This window comes from Nomascus leucogenys, chromosome 8 (assembly GCF_006542625.1).
Source record: "Nomascus leucogenys isolate Asia chromosome 8, Asia_NLE_v1, whole genome shotgun sequence".
Classification (NCBI taxonomy): domain Eukaryota; kingdom Metazoa; phylum Chordata; class Mammalia; order Primates; family Hylobatidae; genus Nomascus; species Nomascus leucogenys.
In genome coordinates, this window is record NC_044388.1 from 47,159,287 (window position 1) to 47,180,305 (window position 21,019).

The following is a 21,019-nucleotide window of genomic DNA, read 5'->3' on the forward strand; positions in this document are numbered from 1 at the left end:
CCCAGGCTGGAATGCAATGGTGCAGTCTCGGCTCACTGCAACCTCCGCCTCCTAGGTTCAAGCAATTCTCCTGCCTCAGCCTCCCCAGTAGCTGGGATTACAGATGCCTGCTACCACGCCCAGCTAATTTTGTATTTTTAGTAGAGACAGGGTTTTGCCATGTTGGCCAGGCTGGTCTCGAACTCCTGACCTCAGGTGATCCACCCACTTCGGCCTCCCAAAGTGCTGGGATTACAGGCATGAGCCACCGCGCTTGGCCAGGTTCTTTTTTTATTTTATAATTTCTATCTCTTCATGAATATTCTCTATTTGATGAGTCTGCCAGTGTACCTTCTTTCCATTATTTAAACACGGTTTCCTTTAGTCTCTGAACGTATGTGTAATGGCTGCTCTGAAGACTGTCTGCTGAGTTCAGTATCTGGGCCCCCTCAAAAGCAGTCTCCACTGTCTGACCCCCACCCCGCCCCATGTGTGTTTCACACGAGCTAGTTTCTTTACATGTCTTATAATTTTTCATTGAAAACTGGATCTTTTAAATAATAAACCGTAACAATTCTGCTCACTGATACTCCCGCTTCCCAGAAGCCTGCAGCTGTCACTTAATTGTGTGGGTACTTGGTTGAACTATTAATGATTCTCTGAAGTCTACTCCCCTACAGTGTGCAGCTGCCAGCCCCGCTCAGATTTTCCCCTTGTTTTTATATTTTAGTCTAACTTGCTAGGGATCACTTGTGGGACAGCACAAGCCACTTAGTGGCCAGAGGTTGTGCTTAAGCCCCCGTAGCCTGCGAAGTTTCACCCTTGACGATGGCCGTGTGTGGCTCGAAGACTCCTTCCACAGTTCAGGGAGTAAGGGTTGAAGGCAGGGTCTGAATAAAGGGGCAGCTCAAGAGTGGCCTTGGGGGAGTTGGAGTTATTCTGTATCTGTTTGTGGTGGTGGTCACAAAAATCTGTGCATGTGTACAAACTCACAAAACTGTATACCAGAAAAAGCAAATTTTACCATATGCAAATAAAAAAATAACCAGGATTTGCCGTTAGAAAAATATACTTTTATGTCTGTATTGGTCTTACAAAGCTGGATTCAATCTGATTGCTTGAGTTCTTAGAAGTTCACTGCTTACTAGTTAGTGGGGAGATAGAAAATAAAAGCTTTCTTATACCATTGGTCACTGAGGATAATTTCTTCTCAGAATACAATAAAAATATAAACTTAAAAAAATTATCATTATAATAGTTAATAGTATGATACTGTCAGGCTTTTATATCTGACCAGGAGACATTTCTTCTGGATGAGGCTTTTGAGTCTTTTCAAGTAAAAACTCTGGATTTTGGCTGGGTGTGGTGGCTCACGCCTGTAATCCCAACACTTTGAGAGGCCAAGGCGGGTGGGTCACTTGAGGCCAGGAGTTCAAGACCAGCCTGGCCAAAATGGTAAATCCTGTCTCTACTGAAAATACAAAAATTAGCCAGGCATGGTGGCATGCACCTGTAATCCCACCTTCTCAGGAGGCTGAGGCGGGAGAATTGTTTGAACCCAGGAGGTGGAGGTTGCAGTGAGCCAAGATCCTGCCACTGCACTCCACCCTGAGAGACAAGTAAGACTCCGTTTCAAAAACAAAAACAAAAAAACCCCAAACTCTGGATTTATTTAATTGTTGCTGACATGCCTCACAGGCCTGAAGACACTATGACTTAAAGATGAGGTGGAAACCAAACAAATGTAAACAAAAGCAGAGATGGCAAAAATCAGGCCCGAGAGGAGGTGCGTTGCCGGGCACGCTGCCTTCTAAGTCCCTAGGGACACTTAACCGCACAGCAGCGGAGGCAGAAAGTCAGTGATTCCCTCTTCCTGTGACAGCTGCCACTTTAATTTCAAGTCAGGTCTAAGGCAATCACTCTTTTAAAAACCTTTATAACAGATAAGCTCTTTTATAACTCCTAACACCTATGTTAACTACATTCATCTCTCTTACTTTTGCTTTTCGTCTTCAGAGTAAAGATAAAAACAAACAAGCAAACAAAACAACAACAACAACAAAGACAGAGGAAAATAAATGCAATTCAAGTTTTTAAGCTGAGATCCACTCTCTTCTTCCTCTTATAAAAGTCACCCTCTTTCAGGCCGGTGTGGTGGCTCATGCCTATAATCCCAGCACTTTGGGAGGCTGAGGCAGGCAGATCACCTGAGGTCAGGGGTTAGAGACCAGCCTGGCCAACATGGCAAAACCCCGTCTCTATCAAAAATACAAAAATTGGCCGGGCACGGTGACTCACGCCTGTAATCCTAGAACTTTGGGAGGCTGAGGTGGGCGGATCATGAGGTCAGGAGTTCAAGACCAGCCTGGCCAACAGTGAAACCCCGTTTCTAATAAAAAAAAATTTGCTGGGCATGATGGCACATGCCTGTAATCCCAGGTACTCAGGAGGCTAAGGCAGGAGAATCGCTTAAACCAGGGAGGTGTAGATTGCAGTGAGCCAGGATCACGCCACTGCACTGCAGCTTGGGCAACAGAGTGAGACTTCGTCTACAAAAAAAAAAAAAAAAAAATTAGCTGGGCATGGTGGTGGGCACCTGTAATCCCACCTACTTGGGAGGCTGAGGCAAGAGAATCGCTTGAACGTGGAAGGCGGAGGTTGCAGTGAGCCGAGACTGCGCCACTGCACTCCAGCCTGGGTGACAGAGTGAGGCTCCATCTCAAAAAAAAAAGTCACTCTATTTCTCTTGATGACCACCAGTTTTCCTGCCTTGTCCAACATAGTCTACAGTCTCAGAAAACCCTTTTTATCTGCTCTATCCCTTCTAAGGAAGTAAAAAGACATTTTCTTTCTTCTTTTAAGGCATTCAACTTGCCAAGTAACCAAATTTTAACACCTACTATTCCATCTTGACATGGCATTATGCACATCTATACTCACATGGTGTGCAGGAGAGCTTTGGGACTCAACTCAGTTGGAACTACTTGGCAGCCAGGACATGCTGATGTCCTGGGAATTGTCCCCCCACAATCTCACCGGGAACAGTACTCGATTCATTGAATATCTGACTATTGAGTGAAGGTGTTCACTCACACCTCTTTCTTCCCCCCAAAGAAAATGAAGATGCACTGGGCTGGGCGCGGTGGCTCACGCCTGTAATCCCAGCACTTTGGGAGGCCGAGGCGGGCGGATCATGAGGTCAGGAGTTCGAGACCAGCCTGGCCAACATGGTGAAACTCTGTCTCTTCTAAAGATACAAAAAATTAGCTGGGCGTGGTAGTGGGCACCTGTAATCCCAGCTACACAGCAGGCTGAGGCAAGAGAATTGCTTGAACCCAGGAGGCAGAGGTTGCAGTGAGCTGAGATCGTGCCATTGCACTCCAGCCTGGGCAACAGAGTGAGACTCTGTCTAAAAAAAAAAAAAGAAAACAAAGATCCACCCACGCAAGGCGTGTCTTCACTTCCTAAGGAAGTAATACTGCAGAGAGGAATGTCATGACTACTCCTCTCGTATAACTGCAGTAGAAAGACACGAGATGATGAAGAAAGGAAGGTGAGCATAAAAAGAAGAGCATTCCTTATATGGATGACAAATGTAAAGAGGAAACTTGAAAAACCAGCTTTCTCAGTTCTGAGCATTCCAGGAAACACTCTTCTATGAGTAACAAAGGTTCTAAACCAAAGGCTAGGCCAAAACATGGTAGCACATGATTCCAGATTCCTTTTAGTTTATCAAGGCACTTGGTTTTCCTTTTTTTTTTTTTTTAAACGGAGTTTCGCTCTGTCACCCAGGCTGGAGTGCAGTGGCGCCATCTCGGCTCACTGCAAGCTCCGCCTCCCATTCTCCTGCCTCAGCCTCCCAAGTAGCTGGGACTACAGGCGCCCGTCACCACGCGCCCAGCTAATTTTTTGTATTTTTAGTAGAGACGGGGTTTCACCGTGTTAGCCAGGATGGCCTGGATCTCCTGACCTCGTGATCCACCCACCTCGGCCTCCCAAAGTGCTGGGATTACAGGCGTGAGCCACCGCGCCTGGCCTTGGTTTTCAATTAAGTTTAAGGTCTTAGTCCTGTTGAAAGCAGATTCAATTCAGTCTGAATTTCAGCCTCAATGCCCAAAGGAAACCTAGTGACAAATGCCATTTTGCTCCAGGCCCAGGCTTAGGAGAGACTCTCTCAATGACCATCAAAAGTACTTATTCTCATGTGGCACCGTATAAAGCAGGTGGAAAGGGGGGCCTGCTTTAGTGGGAAGTCCCACTTTGTTCAAGACTTTCTTAAATCAAGTGCCACAAGCACCAAAACAGTTACCCAAAATAACCTTCTGATTAAGGCCATGAGGACATCCTGGCAGCATCTGGCAGAAGTGACTGAGGGAGCCAGTACTTTCTTAAAGTGCTCTCACATGTAGTGAACACTGGTGAGCTACACCGTGATACTACACAGATAAGTGCCCTGGAAACACCAGCTAGGGGATTCGTTCTTTCCATCATCCCTCATCACTGTCACTCAAAATATTACCTGAGGCCTACTGCACATGGTTCCACCGTTCACTGCTTTGACTTTAACATTCTGAACTCCGGGCCCTTCCGAAATTTTAATGGATAATCATAACACCAGAAGTGTTGACTTAAAAATCTGCTAAAGTCCCCAGCTTGCTGCCATTGCTCTCCAAATAATACTGAGTCTGAGATCCTGGCCAAAAATGAGATCAGATTATAGAGTTTGTTAAGATCCAGTGGGGTAGTGAAAGCAAACACTTCCTGGATACCTCGAATACTCCAGAATTAACAGAGTTAACCGTTTTCAATGACCAGTACACATCAGTTTATGTGGGTGTCTTTCCGAAAGCCATGACCCCAAGTCTCTGCCTTAAAAATGAATCAGATTTTTCCAGTGTAAAAATAATATTGGCTGGGCATGGTGGTTCATCTCTGTAATCCCAGCCCTTTGGGAAAGCAAGGCAGGACTGCTTTAGTTCAGGAGTTCAAGACCAGCCTGGGCAACATAGTGAGACCCTGTCTCTATAAAACATTTAAAAAATTAGCCAGGTGTGGTGGTGTGTGCCGGTAGTCCCAGCTACTTGGCAGGCTGAGGTGGGAGGATCGCTCAAGCTGGGGAAGTCAAGGCTGCTGTGAGCCCTGATGGCACCTCTCACTCCAGCCTGGATGACAGAGCGAGACCCTGTCTCAAAACTAATAATAATATGTGCTCATAACAAATTTGATAAATATAGAAAATGAGAAAGTAAAACAAGGAAAAATGTTACTGGCCCAGTACTGCAAAATAACCATAATTAACATATTGGTGTACTAGCTTTATCAACTGGACTAGGCACTACTTATATGAGCCAACTGAGAGGCCACTGCCGAATTAAATAAAATATAAAATCAAAATAAAAATGAATTAAAATAGTTATTTTTTAAAAAGAAAGTTTTCTATTATTACATAAGTAATCTATGCTCATTGAAGAAAAAAATTAACATACAGGTAACCAAAAAGAAGGGGTGAAAATCACATATAAGCTCACCTCCTAGAGATACTTATTGCTCATAATAAATGCAGCATTCTTTTCTCAGGTACATACATACGGGTGCCTTGCTTTTGTAAAAATGGGGTCATAAACACACAATGTTTTGTAACCTGCTAGTTTTTACTTGATATACATCTAACGCCATCATTTCAAATGGCTGCATAGTGTTCTATGCTGTGGAAATATCATAAATTATTTAATCAGTAACTTATTAGGTTGTTTCTGGGGATATTTTATTCAATTATTAGGTCCATAAATCTTGTATAGTCTAATAATAAGTAAAATTTTTTACCTTTTTCTTCAAGTTTAATTTTTTTTTTGACTGGACAGCTATAATGAGACAAAGTTTATTCTCAACCACTTAACCACTCTTTTTTGTTTTTTTGAGATGGGGTCTCGCTCTGTCACCCAGGCTGGAGTGCAACGGTGTGATCTCGGCTCCCTGCAACCTCTGCCTCCCGGGTTCAAGCAATTCTCCTGCCTCAGCCTCCCGAGTAGCTGGGACTACAGGCATGTGCCACCACACTTGGCTAATTTTTTTGTATTTTTTTTTTTTTTTTAGTAGAGATGGGGTTTCACTATGTTAGCCAGAATGGTCTCGATCTCCTGACCTGGTGATCTGCCCACCTTGGCCTCCCGAAGTGCTGGGATTAAAGCCATGAGCCACTGTGCCCGGCCACCTCTCTTATTTTAAATGACACATTTGTGAACTAGCTACAGATTGATTTTAGAAACGTGATTTTTCCAAGGAAGAAATACCAAGAAAAGAATGACTATTTAGTAATTCCTCTTTGTACAGAAATGAAAATAGCTTTTTGGCTGCCATTATTAAGAACCAAATTAAACAGACACTCGGAATGTTCCCTACATACTTATTGGAAGTTCATGGGTTTCACAGACTCTACTTATATTGAAAGGCTCATTCAGGGTTAAGATCAGCTCCCTGTGCCCTCCGGAGTGGGGAGACATGTCGATCTTATCTCTGTACAGCCACCATGTTCATTGGGCCTCATATGTTCTGAAAACAGACATAGATGTAGAAAATAACAGTGCATGCAGCCTCATGTCTGAGAGGTCAGTTTTTTGAAACACAATGAGGTTGAAAGATTGAAAGACTGAATAGTAACATCAATATCTTATGACCAGGCAAACTAGAGTTTGACTCAAATGTCCTCACCAGTCTTTTCTCACCTCAAGCAATTTTTAATACTCTGCAAACATGTAATTAACTATGCTATAAAAGCCAAGGATTCTACAGATCCCTCCCCCTTTTTTTTTTTTTTTTTTTTTCCAAACGGAGTCTTGTTCTGTTGCCTAGGCTGGAGTACAGTGGTGTGATCTTGGCTCACTGCAACCTCCACCTCCCAGGTTCAGGCAATTCTCCTGCCTCAGCCTCCCAAGTAGCTGGGATTACAGGCGTGTGCCACCACACCTGGCTAATTTTTGTATTTTGGGTACAGAGGGGGTTTCACCATGTTGGTCAGGTTGGTCTCAAACTCCTGACCCCAAGTGATCCACCCGCCTTGGCCTCCCAAAGTGCTGGGAATACAGGCATGAGCCACCGCACCCAGCCAGATCCCATTTTCAAGTGCTGAAATATTAGGGCCACAATTTCCTGGCTAAGGTAGGGTGGGTCTTTTTCAGACATGGCAGTGCATTACTTGTGTGACAGTTTTTATTTTTATCTTTATAATTATTTTTAAAAACCTAGCTCCTGCAGGAAGTATGACACTTTTTAAACGGCACTGGCAAAACATGTCCTCAGAGAGCCCTTTCTTCATTATGAGCACAAAAAGGTTTTATTGTCCTAAATGCTATATAAAGTATAACAAATAGACACTCTCAGCAGCCTGTGTTTTCAACCGGAGACACTTCTGTCAAGCGAAAGCACACAGGAAAATATATAAAAGGGCACAGGCATAACTAAATTCAGACGCATTTCTATTATGTGCAAATAAAGGTGGGTGGAAGAGAGAGCAGAGAGATGAATAGGGGACTCCTAGGAGTAACTGTTTTGATTGGGAAAGGTGAGAATGGCCACCTTCCTGACTCTAGAGAACTCATTACAGAGGAGAAGGCAGAGCACTTACTTGTGGCCTTAGCCATTCCAATGGAATTAGAATTTATTTGTATTAAGTCCATCCTATATGTGCCCCGGGCTATTTGTTGTAGATACAAAAATGTTGAGATAAAATGTGTCCCTCTCCTCTATCTCTAGTGAGAACTGACACACAGATAATACATTCCACTGTGCTTGGATTTGTTAGAGCCTTCTACATTGCTTCCTGCTCCTAGGGTGTAGTGGGTAGGGTCCAACTTTCCCTGCAGCCCCCTCTCTTCTGAAATGGGCTGTGTGAAGACAGGGACCAACCTGGCCACAGTCTGTGATGTAAAGTGCTCATGAGCCAACATTAAGCTCCCCACCCTCAATATGGGCTACACGCTACCTCTGCCCAGATCCCCTGCAGGTGGCTGTGAGGTCAGATGGGGAGGAGAGTCTGGTAACACTGATAAAATACAGTAGATCCATATGCTAACACAATATTATTCTCACATTATCTCAGGTGAGCCTCATTTGAGAGGAACACTGTCTTAGCTCAGAAAAGTAATTGCAAAATTTTCCTGGTTAATTATTAATCTTCTCTAAGTGACAAAAGGAAATCCAGAGCAAAGTCAGGGCTGGAAGGGACTTTGAGAGGTCATTTATCTCCTGACTTTAGAGGGTACATTGAAAACACTGCAAATATAATCCCATGTTTAGATGACTTCAGGAAAAAGGGTTACATTTTTTGGCATCCAGTCTCCCCATTTTATAATACCCTCCATCTTTGCATCTCATCCAGCAGACCTCAAATTTCAACGTGCACCAGAATCACTTGGGAGATTTTTGTGCACCAGAATCACTTGGGAGATTTTTTAAACACAGGCTGCCGGCCTCACCCCATGGTTTCTGATTCAGCAGGGCCTGGGTGGGGCCTGAGAATCTGCATTTCTCACATGTTTCCAGGCAGTGCTGATGCTGAAGAAACAGGGTCCCCACTGTCAGCACCTCCGTTCCAGCCCAGCCCTTGCTGGACCTGACCCTTTTATTCTAGATGGAAATAGGTACCAGTGGGTCACCATTCTTTGCCACTGAGACACACATATACTTGAAGAACAATTCAAGAGTCTCCCAGTCATTTGTTTCCTCTTCCAGGCTAAATAATAGAAGTTCCCTACCCTCTTATCATAGGTATCATTTTCCAACCCTCAATCGGTTTTTTTTTTTTTTTTGAGGTTCTTTGTGGAGCCCTTTCCAAGTCTCTTTTCGTTGTGGAGCCATGAACTAGACCCAGAACCTTAGAGACTGGCTGAGGTTGGGCACGGGGGGAGGGACTCACAGACTCACAGAACCACGCAGGCCGCTCACGTTATTACTCTCCAGTACCCAAGCCTACCTATCAGCCCTTCTTCTGATTCATGTGCTTCTAACTCCTTTACAAGCTGCAGTAATGCTCAGTAGACCTTCATAATGCCTTTCTTCTGAGAAGCTGAAGGCATTTCCCTAACTAATATTACAGTTGACTCAATATCCTAAACCAGTGCAGGGTTAAGTAACTTGTTGAATTGCAAACCAGTTCAGGAAGGGAGAATCTGGAACTCCAGATTTCCATCTAAGTATCATTTTATGGAGAAAGATGCTTTGATATTTATTGGACTTCATAGCAAGTTTACCCCCTCCACATAACAATAATAGTTTCAGGTGCAAGTGAAACTGTGAAGCTTCTCCTCTTTGCAGGAGGATTGCAACGGAGGACTGAGAGTGGGGGGCAAGGCTTCTGGGGTCAGTCTTGTCACTTGTCCCCATCACTTCCCAGCTATGGAAGAGAAAGGGAAGGCACAGCCCAGGTGGCACAGCTGTCTGTCCTAATCATCTCTGGCAAAAGCTCAGAGGAGCTGAATGCTGAAGTATCCTCAACCCACCCCACTCATCTTGTTTCCCTTTTCTTCATTTTCACATTTTTTTCTGCCAGTGTAGTTACTGAATGTCAGGCGGCCCAGTTTCTGTGTCCTGCCTTGTTGTAGCATGTGGGCTGGAACTATGCTTTCCTTGTGCACTGCATGTGCTGTGGGGTGCTTAATACATGCTAAATAATGACAGCAGTCCCCCGTATGCCCGAGAAATCAGCCTTCCTCTGAGGGCCATATCCCATTATGTTACACTTGTGTTTAAGACAGGCGGAGGCTGAAGGCATCCCTCCCGCTCATTGCTCCTTCCACTTTAGATGAACAGCTGGAACTCACATAACAGCCTCTTTCGACAAGATTTCCTTTAGAGAGAGAACATTCTAGGGATGTGATCACTGAGCATCCAGGCTCCAAGCCGAAAGGCAACCTGTTACATAGTGCAGTTCCCATTTAGCCATGCAGGCAAGGGACCCATTAAAACCTCATGTGAGGGAAGGGGTCCCAGAGAAAAGGTTCCTCTCTGCGTCCCTGAGAAACCCCTCAAAGCTTCCAAGCAGAAGGCTATCCCTCTAGGCAGAAAGTAACAGTGAAATAAATCTCCTGCAACCGGCAGCGGTTCTGTCAGAGCCCCTGGGTCTGTAACTATTTTAAGACGTGGAGGAGTAGGATGAGAGCACGGGCAGCTGGACAAAGGGGCTCCAACAGGACTGCAGGGGAGACGTGCGGTCACCTGTGGCGTGGGGACAGCAGGGCAAGGGCAGGCGGGCTCGGCTCCTGGACTCCTCCTGCGGCCACAAGGCTGCCCTGTTTCTCGGCACCTGGGCTCCCCGTGTGTGACTCTGCATAGAGCTCATCATGATTTGTCGCCCAAGGTCATAACCAGTCACAGCCAGCATCATTTCACCAGGCACACGGGGTAGAAGCAGCTAAGAGAATCGCAGCACCGGCAAACACGAGGAATTCCGGCACTAACACTTATATAATGAAAACCATCTCCGCTCTCACTCACCGCTGCCACTCTCTCACAGCACGTAAATCATTAAAACGAACACTCCGCAAGTGTTTATGCGCATTTTAGCAACTCATCATGAAGCACATGCTTCCTAGTAGTAGAAAAACCTACAGAAACGTCTGTGAAATTAAACAATGAATAAATTCAAATCAGCTTTTCTCTTTTGCAGGACTAAAAACTACAATAAGTCAAGTGAATACTGGCTTGAAAACTAATACCCAACTACAGTGTACCTTTAAAAATGCTCCACTGAGATTCTGATGGTGCCTTATTAACAATTAGAGGTAAGAAGTAATAGCAATAAGTCAGAATTTTTTGGATAAAAATACATATTATGAAGGATTACTGGAACAAAACCCCTTTTACTGCTGAAGATGACATTAGAGGCTTCTGTTATCATTACAATTCATCTGGACAGCAAATTTCTCTTCAGCTCAATAAAAACGAAGTATGAAGTAAGTTTCTTTCTAAAAATAGCCCAAGAACTCAGTACTACTTTCCTTTCTTACATTCTTTTCCTACTAAATGGAACACTGAAGCATTTCCTTTCATTGTTGACACTTTATGTCATTTGCATTTAAAATCAGACAATACAGATAACAAAGAAGTCTTTAACTAAATCTTTTCAAAATGGGAAAATGGCTTTCATAATACTAACTGAGGACCTGCCTCCTTCCTTGCTCTAGAGATGACAGGTACAGATAGCTGGTAAGCACCTATCCTATCGCCTAGGAGAACTGTTTCATTAACATCAATATTCCTGAAGCTGATACATTTACTTGCTAATTGATAAAGAAATTCCTGCCTGGTTCTCTGCTGTAAGCAAACTGTTTGGCTTGAAGTCAGTCCACACTTAAAACACACTTCTAAATAAGCAAGGTGATTCAAATTTAATTTAAAATATTCAATATCAAAATCTTTTGTTTTCTTTAGTACAAATTTAAGTTGGCAATAACGTGTTAGATGAACTGCAGTTAAGGTTACAGAATCCCATGGCCTTTGGTTACTTTTGATAACTAACTCTGTCTAAAAGAGGATGCTTTAAATTATTCTCTAAAACCTTCTTCCTAAATTAATTTTTTAAAGTGCTTCTCTTTAGGCATATATGGGTTTATTTTTTAAGCACAAAATCCCCCTTAAAAAGATAAAAAACTGTCCATCTATACATTCAAGAAAATTACATTTGACACTCCATTATTTCTACAAAATAAACTTGTAGCACAGAGTATAACAGGAATTAACTTTCAACATTTTTTTCTCAAGAGTTAGGTTAGCATAGTAGAAAATAAAGCTCAATGACACAATACAATGTTTCTGTATTTACAGAAACCATATCCATTAATCAAATATTTTAACATAAAATAATAATCTACAGATTGCTTTTGCAAAAATAAGAATCGAAAACTTTTTCTTGGGAAAATTGAATAAGGCAGATTTATTGTAGTAGGAGACATTTAAAGAAAAACCTTTTGCCACCTTTCTTAGCTTTCTCTAACTTACCAACCTCAAAGCTTCCAGTTTTCCCGAGAGATAAACATTACTATGATGGTAACATTAGGAAGATTTAAGGAGAAAAGAACAAAGAGAAGTCTTAAAATTCCACCCAGTACTTACAAGTAGTTTCCAAGAAAACTGAGCCACAATTCTTCAGAAGACTGCTCTCCTGATCACAAACACAATCTGAAGTCTAAAATAGATATCCTACCACATTAGGCCGAGAAGTCACATTTCAGCTTGCTAACTTCTACTTTTACAACTCATAGAACTAACCCCGGCTAAAATTAACCGCAGCCAAGCGGCAGGCAGGAACACGCTGATTTGCATCATGTGTGCCGGGATTTATTCACTAGGACAACATCGGTGTCCTCCTAATGGGAAATGCGGCCAAGGGGCGTGCCCTGGTGAACAATACATAGCATCATGATTATGCTAATTACTGAATTCAGTCCAATAATACTAACTTCTTTTAAGTTGTTTTTGCAAGTACTGACAAAGAGAAGGAGTAAGCTTTTTCCCAACAGGCATTCACTTGATTTTTAAGCACATTCAAATCAGACCAAACTTTGGCAACAAGGTGGCAGTGCTGTGTGCTCTTCACAAGCAAAAGCAAAGCAAAAAGACATTCTGTCCGATTATTTAAACAGCGTGATTAGATGCAGCACTACGTGAAATTAAATAGACACAGAATATACATATCAGTAAGTCTATCCACCAGAATCCTGAAATAAAAGGTTTTTCTTTCTCTATAATGAACTGATTGCAGGGACTTGCTTTCTGGCTCTGCCTCCTCCTGCACCTCCCAAGGAGTCGCTATGAAGACACAGATTCAGTAAATCACAACTGAGAATAAACATCTCAAATATCTGCAAAGGCATTGTCCTTGGCAAGAAGCATTTTAAGGTGGATTTAACTCCTTGGCTAGAAAAATTGTCCTCTGTAGGTGACTGACCATCTACAAAGCATATTGGAACTCAAGTTAACAGGTAAAGACCCCAAGCATACAGCTGATACTTAAAAGAAAATCAGAACATGAAAAACTTTCTCTCGAAAATATAAGTACAACTTATAACAAAGACACAAAACCACTTAGTATCTACTCGAGATGGTTTGGACTAGTTTGCTTTAGACTAAGTTCTGATGGCATATTTTGCTCTTATTGAACACTCTATGAAAGATATCAAAGCACTTTACAAACATCAATCAAATCTCCAAGCATCTTTGGAGATGTCATTTTCCTCTCTTTTTTTTCCACAGACAGGTAAAAGACAGGGTAATTCAATTTCAATGACTTCAACCAACCCTGGATCACCTGAGCCCTTTATAACATCTTCCATATTAACCACCTGCCTACAATCCTACAGACCTTTTCAGAGCCATTTGTTTTCCTCATTTTAAAATGTCATATGTTAGTTTGGACTTCAGGAGGTTCACTCTACTTAACACCCAGATGCCAGGCCTGAACTCCAGGGGCTTAAAAAGCACTCCTTGACTCTCTCTCGCAGGCAGGTATCCTGCAACACAGATCCCTAAAACATGGCGATGCCGTCAGGAGGCAATGTCCATCTGCAGCCTGCTGCCCAAAGCACAAACCGGTTGATCTTCATTGGTGTGAGCTGGACATCACCAGCACAATCTCCCTCCTGTTGTTTACAAACACTGCCGGCCGCTGATATGAGATTGCATCCCCTCGGCCTAACCTGAGGCTCTGTGCCAGCACCTGCCCCACCTCTGCAGGAGGGTGGCTGGTATGCATTCCCCTTCACTCCAACCCAGAGTCATGGGAGGCAGGCATTTCCCGCTTTGTGCTGAAAGGAGAGAAGTCAGCACTCATCAAAGATGGCTAGCTGCTAATGAACAGAATTATTCTCAATAATCCACCGCAAACTCACTCCAGAAGTCTTAATGCCAAAAAGGACCTTGTAAGGCTATTTTTGACAGAATATTCTTATCCTATTACGTCATAGTTCAGGACAAAAGTCTCTAAGCCAAAATATCATTTCTGCCCTAAACCAGAAAGTAAGAAAAAGCAAATACACCAAGTGCATTTCTGCATCAGAGTTTGTATTGGAGAGGAGCAATCTGAAGTATGATGGATCCTACATCCATTCATCGGAAGGCAGTGGCCCCTGAGCAATGCTCCGGTTCCTCACGTCAGATATGCCTAGTATGACTCTGCTGTTTCAACAGCAGCCACACCTGTTCCACAGTGGAAGAACCAAAGCATTCCAAATAAAACAGTGTCTCCTCCAATTTACATTAGTCATTCTTCTGCTTCCTTTTCATTAGTGAAACTACTTGAGTCAACAGTGCTTTTGTTCTAGGTATACTTATGACAGTAGAGAAAAATCTGTATCAGAGTACCTTTAAAAGCAGAGTAAATTCTTCCCATTTGTTCTCATTAATTTTTGGTGGTAGAGGAGGGACAGGAAAGGCGGTGACCTATGGGATCTTTAGTTCAACGAATCCATGAAATTAAAGAAAATTACTGTGTTTATGAATCTACACTAATGAATTAACCCGGATACCAACCTTCTATGAGCAGTTACATGTATAATTTAAAATTTTCTAGTAGCTGCTTTTAGAAAAGTAATAAAGAGGTAAAATTAATTTAATAATATATTTTATTTAACTCAATATATCCGATATGATCATTTCAATGTGTAATAATCATAAAAACTATTAATGAGATATCTTCATTCTTTTGTTTGTACTGCCCCAAGCCTGTGCAATCCAGTGCATATTTTACAATTAGTACATTCCAATCTGGACAATCCACATTTCCAATGCTCAGTACCCACATGTGCCTGGTGACCATAGTGGAAAGCCAGAGTGTACAAATATCTTCCTGACAACAGCTTTTCTACAACATGTACTAATATTTACGTGTTTGTGGGCAGGTGCACACTTATATACACTCAAAAAACATCAACTAAGATACTGGGCATATAGGATGAAAAACGCCTAGTTTTTGTCCTCAAGGAGCTCAAAGTTTAGACACTTGGCATCCTTTGTTTTTTAGAGCTAGGGTCTCATTCTGTCACCTAGGTGGGAGTGCAGTGGCACAATCATGGCTCACTGCAGCCTTGACCTCCTGAGCTCAAGCAATCCACCCACCTCAGCCTCCTGAGTAGCTGGGACTACAGGCATGTGCCAGCACACCTGGCTAATTTTTAAATTTTTTTTGTAGAGACGAGGTCTCACCATGTTGCCCAGGCCAGCCTCGAACTCCTGGGCTCAGGTGATTCTTCCACCTCAGCATCCCAAAGCGCTGGGATCACAGGCATGAACTACTGCCCCTGGCTTCTTGGCATTCTTTACCTTTGAAATAATATGCAAAATATTCTGTGTTCTCTGTGTGTATTCTTCTGGGGAGGTAACTTTCTTCATCACTTTATTAAAGGAGTCTGTGTCTCAAAAAGGTTAAGAGCCAGGACACTAGACTAGCAGCAGATGCTGGGAGAAATGGAGAGCTACGGAAAATGAAGGAACTGAGACAGATAGAAGGGGAAAGATCCGAGGAGAAAGAAAGGACTAAAAGGAAGATAAATAAGCAAAAAAGAAGAAGAATTTCATTGCTAGACATGAAATTTTAGTTATAAAATCATATAATAAAAATTGGCGGCCAGGCGTGGTGGCTCACGCCTATAATCCCAGCACTCTGGGAGGCCGAGGTGGGTGGATCACAAGGTCAGGAGTTCAAGACCAGCCTGACCAACATGGTGAAACCCTGTCTCTACTAAAAATTCAAAAAAAATTAGCCAGGCGTGGTGGCACATGCCTGCAGTCCCAGCTACTCAGGAGACTGAGGCAGGAGAATCCGCTTGAACCCGGGAGGCAGAGGCTGCAGTGAGCCAAGATCATGCCACTGCCAAGATCACACCAGCCTGGGCAACAAAGTGAGACTCCATCTCAAAAAAAAAAAAAAAAGGCAGGTTCCAGTTACTATGCCAGGCACTGGGGACAGATACAGAGATCAAAGACAAGGTCTCTATGTCCAAGGAGTTCACATTTTAGCGACAGGAACAGACTCACCCAGGCAGATACAATACTTGGGTAAGTATGAAGACGCAGTTTATGTGCAATGTGCTATGGCTGCAGCGGGGAGAGGAGGGAGGGTGCCACACAAGAGGGACGCAGTACCCCCCCCCCCTTTTTTTAATTGAGATGTCTCACTCTGCCACCCAGGCTGGAGTGCAGTGGCGCGATCTTGGCTCACTGCAACCTCCACCTCCCAGGCTCAAGCGATCCTCCCACCTTAGCCTCCCAAGTAGCTGGGACTGCAGGTGTGCACCACCACACCTGGCTAATTTTTATATTTTTTGTAGAGATGGAGTTTTACTATGTTGCCCCGGCTAGTCTCAAGCTCATAATAGGATAGTAAATAAATAGGCTGGGCTCAAATGATCCACCTAACTCGGCCTCCCAAAGTGCTGGCATTACAGGTGTAAGCCACCATGCCTGGCCCCTCATTTCTTAAATGAAGGTTATTTTCTGATCAAATTTTAAATCTATGTTCTGGAATAACTCAAGATTCTGCATTTTAGTTTGGAACCTTAGAAAAGCATGGATAGGTCATGGAGAAATCAGGTATTCTAAAATATTTTAAAATGACATCTGGAAATAGCAGTGAAGTTTCTATTCTGAGCTATTTACCATCAAATTGAACCTGGTTATTTGATCCAACTATTTAAGGTTGAGGCAGGAGGATCACTTGAGGTCAGGAGTTTTGAGACCAGCCTCGCTAACGTAGCGAAATGCCGTCTATACAAAAAACTTAGCCGGGCACAGTGGCAGGCACCTGTAGTCCCAGCTACTTGGGAGGCTGAGGCATGAGAATCAGTTGAACCTGGGAGGCGAGGGTTGCAGTGAGCTGAGATCATGCCACCACTCCAGCCTGGATGACAGAGTGAGACTCTGTCTCAAAGAAAAAAAAAGCCATCAAAAAATGAACATTGAAGAAAAAACTCTTCAACTCGTTAGGAATTCTCTGTATTTTATTTATTATTTATTTATTTATCTTGATAAATAAAATATATTTTGTCTCACTCTGTCACAGTAGTGCAATCTCGGCCCACTGCAACCTCTGCCTCCTATGTTCAAGGATTCTCCGGCCTCAGCGTCCTGAGTAGCTGGGATTATAGGTGCGTGCCACCATGACCGGCTGATTTTTGTATTTTTAGTAGAGACACGGGGTTTCGCCATGTTGGCCAGGCTGGTCTCAAACTCCTGACCTCAAGCAATCCATCCACCTTAGCCTCCCAAAGTGCTGGGATAACAGGCGTGAACCACTGTGCCTGGCCCACGTTAGGAATTCTTTGGATTGTAGCTGTGGACTCAGAAAGACCTGGGTTCAAAATGTACCCCACCACCTACTAGCTGTCTGACCTCGAGCAATTGAGCTCACCTCTGTGACTCAGCTTCCTTGCCTGTAAAATGGGAATAATGATGCTGACATCAAGGGTTGGTGTTGGAAGGAAGTGAGATGTATCTAGCACAGGCACACAAAGAGTCTCAATAAACGGCCGGGGCCATTATGCTCACAGCAGGTCTAGCAGCAGTATGGGACTTGCTGAAGGGCAATTTGGGATATTTATTGAGTGCGGATTAAAGGCTCCCTGTTTTTATAGCATGAAGCTTCTTCAAAAAATAAAATGTTGAAAGGAACTTCAAACGGTTGTTAAGTATTTCAGGAAAACCAGGGTCTGTAAACTCCTTTGGAAAACTCTGTAGCCGTACCAGCCTGTTTAATTTTCTCCATGATATGGCCTCATGTCCCCAGCCAGAGGTTAGCACAGGATTCAGGGTCACTGACTGAAGAACACAGGCAAATCATGTGTCTGGGCAGATGGCTGCTGTAAAGTCCCCCTATTCCTTCCTTACCCTAGGGAGTCCCTTCCCGCACTGACTCTGGGCTTGGCCAGTAGGACAACAGCAAACATAATGCTGGGCCCTGGAAAGTGCTGGCGCATGGCGGCTCACCCTCTCTTGAGACTTCGAAATGCCCCGCCCTGGCTTGCCTACTGCAAATGAGAAGGCCACATGGAGTGGGGATGCGTCATCACTGTTGAGTCCCTGCCGCCGGTCAGCCTGCTGAGTGCCTGATGGGTGGGTCAGGCCATCCTAAACCACACAGCCAGCCAGCTACCAGCTGACTGCAAAGTCCAGCTAGGCTCGCTCAAGCCAGAACCACTCCAGTGCCCTACAGAATTGTGAGGTACAGAAAGAAATGTTTGTTTTTTTAAGCCACTAGTATCAGGTGGTTTGTTATACAGCAAAAGCTGACTAATACACATTCCTCCAAAAAGGCTGCATGCTCAGGAGGGCTACACCAGTGTGATCCAGAGCGATGCAGTCTTCACACTTCAGAAACGGACTCAATTCACATACATATGAACAGAGAGCTCTAACTCTACACAGAAGAAATTGTTATCCTCTTCAGCTAAAAAAAAAAACAAAAAACACGCAAACTCTTCAAGACAGTTCTTTAAAAAACCTTGATAAATAGCTAATTCAGCATAATTTTATGACAGTTTTTATCAGGATTGTGAAAGTAAACGCAGCATTATGACTGCTGTTGTTTGAATACTCACTTTAACATAGTTGATTTTTAAAATTATATTGGCATTCTCTTGGGGCTTTCATATTGCTCTACGTTCAGAACAGCCATCTATTTAACAAACATCTGTTAAAGCACCATCAGGAAACTCCCAAGCATTTGCAAGATTTGTGTAAGTGGCAGGATGCCCATGACCACAGCAGAAAGTGGTGTCAATGACAATTCTGCCTTTAAGAGGCTCATAATGTGATAAGAGTCATGACACTGTCCACAAACTTATCATATAAGGGAGTAATTAGTAAGCATTCCAAAAGTTAAAAGTTCATTCCAACAGGAACATAAGCAAAGAAGAGGCTTCCAGTTGTGTTAATCAAGAAAGGTTGGCCGGGCGCAGTGGCTCACGCCTGTAATCCCAGCACTTTGGGAGGCCGAGGCAGGTGGATCACCTGAGGTCAGGAGTTCGAGACCAGCCTGGCCAACATGGTGAAACCCTGTCTCGACTAAAAATACAAAAATATTTAGCTAGGCGTGCTGGTGCATGACTGTAGTCCCAGCTACTCAGGAGACTGAGGCAGGAGAATCTGCTTGAACCCAGGAGGTAGAGGCTGCAGTGAGCCAAGATCATGCCACTGCACTCCACCCTGGGCAACAGAGCAAGGCTGTGTCTCAAAAAAAAGAAAAAAGAAAGAAAGGCATCTTCAGCCAGGTGCAGTGGCTCACACCTGTAATATAATCCCAGCACTTTGGGAGGCTGAGGTGGGAGGATCGCCTGAGGCCAGAAGTCCCAGACCAGCCTCAGCACCATATCGAGACCCCATCTCCATTTTCAAAAAAGGGATCTTGGAGGGAGTGGTATTTGTTCTTGTTTGTTTTGAGACGGAGTCTCGCTCTGTAACCCCAGGCTGGAGTGCAGTGGCATGATCTCAGCTTACTGCAGCCTCTGCCTCCCAGGTTCAAGTGATTGTCCTGCCTCAGCCTCCCAAGTAGCTGGGATTACAGGCACCTGCCACCACGCCTGGCTAATTTTTGTATTTTTAGTAGAGATGGGGTTTCACCATGTTAGCCAGGCTGGTCTTGAACTCCTGACCTCAGGTGATCCGTCTGCTTCGGCCTCCCAAAGTGCTGGGATTACAGGCGTGAGCCACCACACCCAGCCTGGGAGTGGCATTTGAATGGAGTCTCCTCCTAAGCTCTCAACAGTAGCAGGAGTAGAAAGAACACTATACAGAAGCAACACACAAGCAAAGATGGAGAAAAAGGAAAGCTATAATGTTTGTCTAGGGGACAGCTTGGATTGAGATTCAAGCTCCATCCAGTAATAGCTGCTTTGATGACTAAATTACTTAATTTTTCCAAATCTAGGCTATAAAGTATCCAATGAAAGTGGCATCTGCAGTAAGGCTGCCTGGTTCAAATGCCAGCTTCACCACTTTGTAGTTGTCTTGGGCAATTACTTTCTCACTGTGCCTTCATCACTTTTAAAATGGGAATAATAATTACACATGCTTCATGGGGTTATTATGAAGACTAAATGAGTTTTTTATTTGTAAAGTATGTAGAATAGTGCCTGGTATAAAGTTTTGTTAAATAAACTTATATGTTTATGCATACACAGCAAACAGATAGCTATATATAGATATAGATAGGCATGTATGAATGTAGATATATAGATACAGCTTTATCACCAAGAACAGTACCTGGTATGTAGAAAATGCTAAACACATTTAAATGTTTCCCTTCCTCCTCCATTGTCTGGAATCCACAGAGATCTAGAGCACAAGGTCAGACACGTTTTATGCACCCCAACATCAGCCTCCACTCAGTTAAAAGAACATAGGCTGTCCTTCCTCTACTTTCACACTGGAAGCTTCCTCCTTTCTCTTGGGGGCAATAATTCTGCACTTGCTGATACAAGATGCTAGGCTTAGCCAGGCACAGTGTCACGCCTATAATCCCAGTACTTTGGGAGGCCAAGGACATAGCATTGCTTGAACCCAGGAATTTGAAACCAGTCTGGGCAACATAGATTTTGTCTCTAAAAAGTAAAAAAAAAAAAAAATTAAAAATTAAAAAAAATTAGCGGGTGCAGTGGTACCCGCCTGTAGTCCCAGGCACTTGGGAGGCTGAGGTGGTAGGATATCTTGGGTCCAAGAGTTTGAGGCTGCAGTGAGTTATGATTGTGCCAATGCATTCCAGCCTGGGCAACAGAGTGAGACCTTGTCTCAACAAAACAATACAAAACAAAACAAAACAAAACAAAACAAAACAAAAAGATGCTAGGCTTGAAACCACTAGAGACAGATACAACACGGCCACTAGTTTCAAAACACAAAGAGCACCAACACCACCTTATGTGATACATGCACCTCAAATGGGAAAATAAGCACAGGCTTATTAAGTGCAAACTTCACTTCTATAATTTATTACCATGCAAGCTAATCTAAAACGAGAAACCCTGAATGCAGTAAGATTTGGGGGGAAAAGTCAAAGATT

At 43.4% G+C, this 21,019-nt stretch overlaps 1 protein-coding gene across 7 annotated transcripts in view; it reads right to left on the reverse strand.

Annotated features, from left to right (window-relative positions):
- Nucleotides 1-21,019, reverse strand: part of SLC20A2 (solute carrier family 20 member 2) — a 122,471-nt gene that overhangs the window by 68,358 nt on the left and 33,094 nt on the right. The window contains exon 1 of one of the 7 annotated variants that reach the window (XM_030817195.1): nt 12,085-13,509. The exons of the other annotated variants lie outside the window; for them this stretch is intronic. The gene's annotated coding sequence lies outside the window, so the exon portion shown is untranslated. Of the gene's footprint in view, nt 1-12,084; nt 13,510-21,019 lie in introns of those variants that run through there. 7 annotated transcript variants of the gene reach the window in all.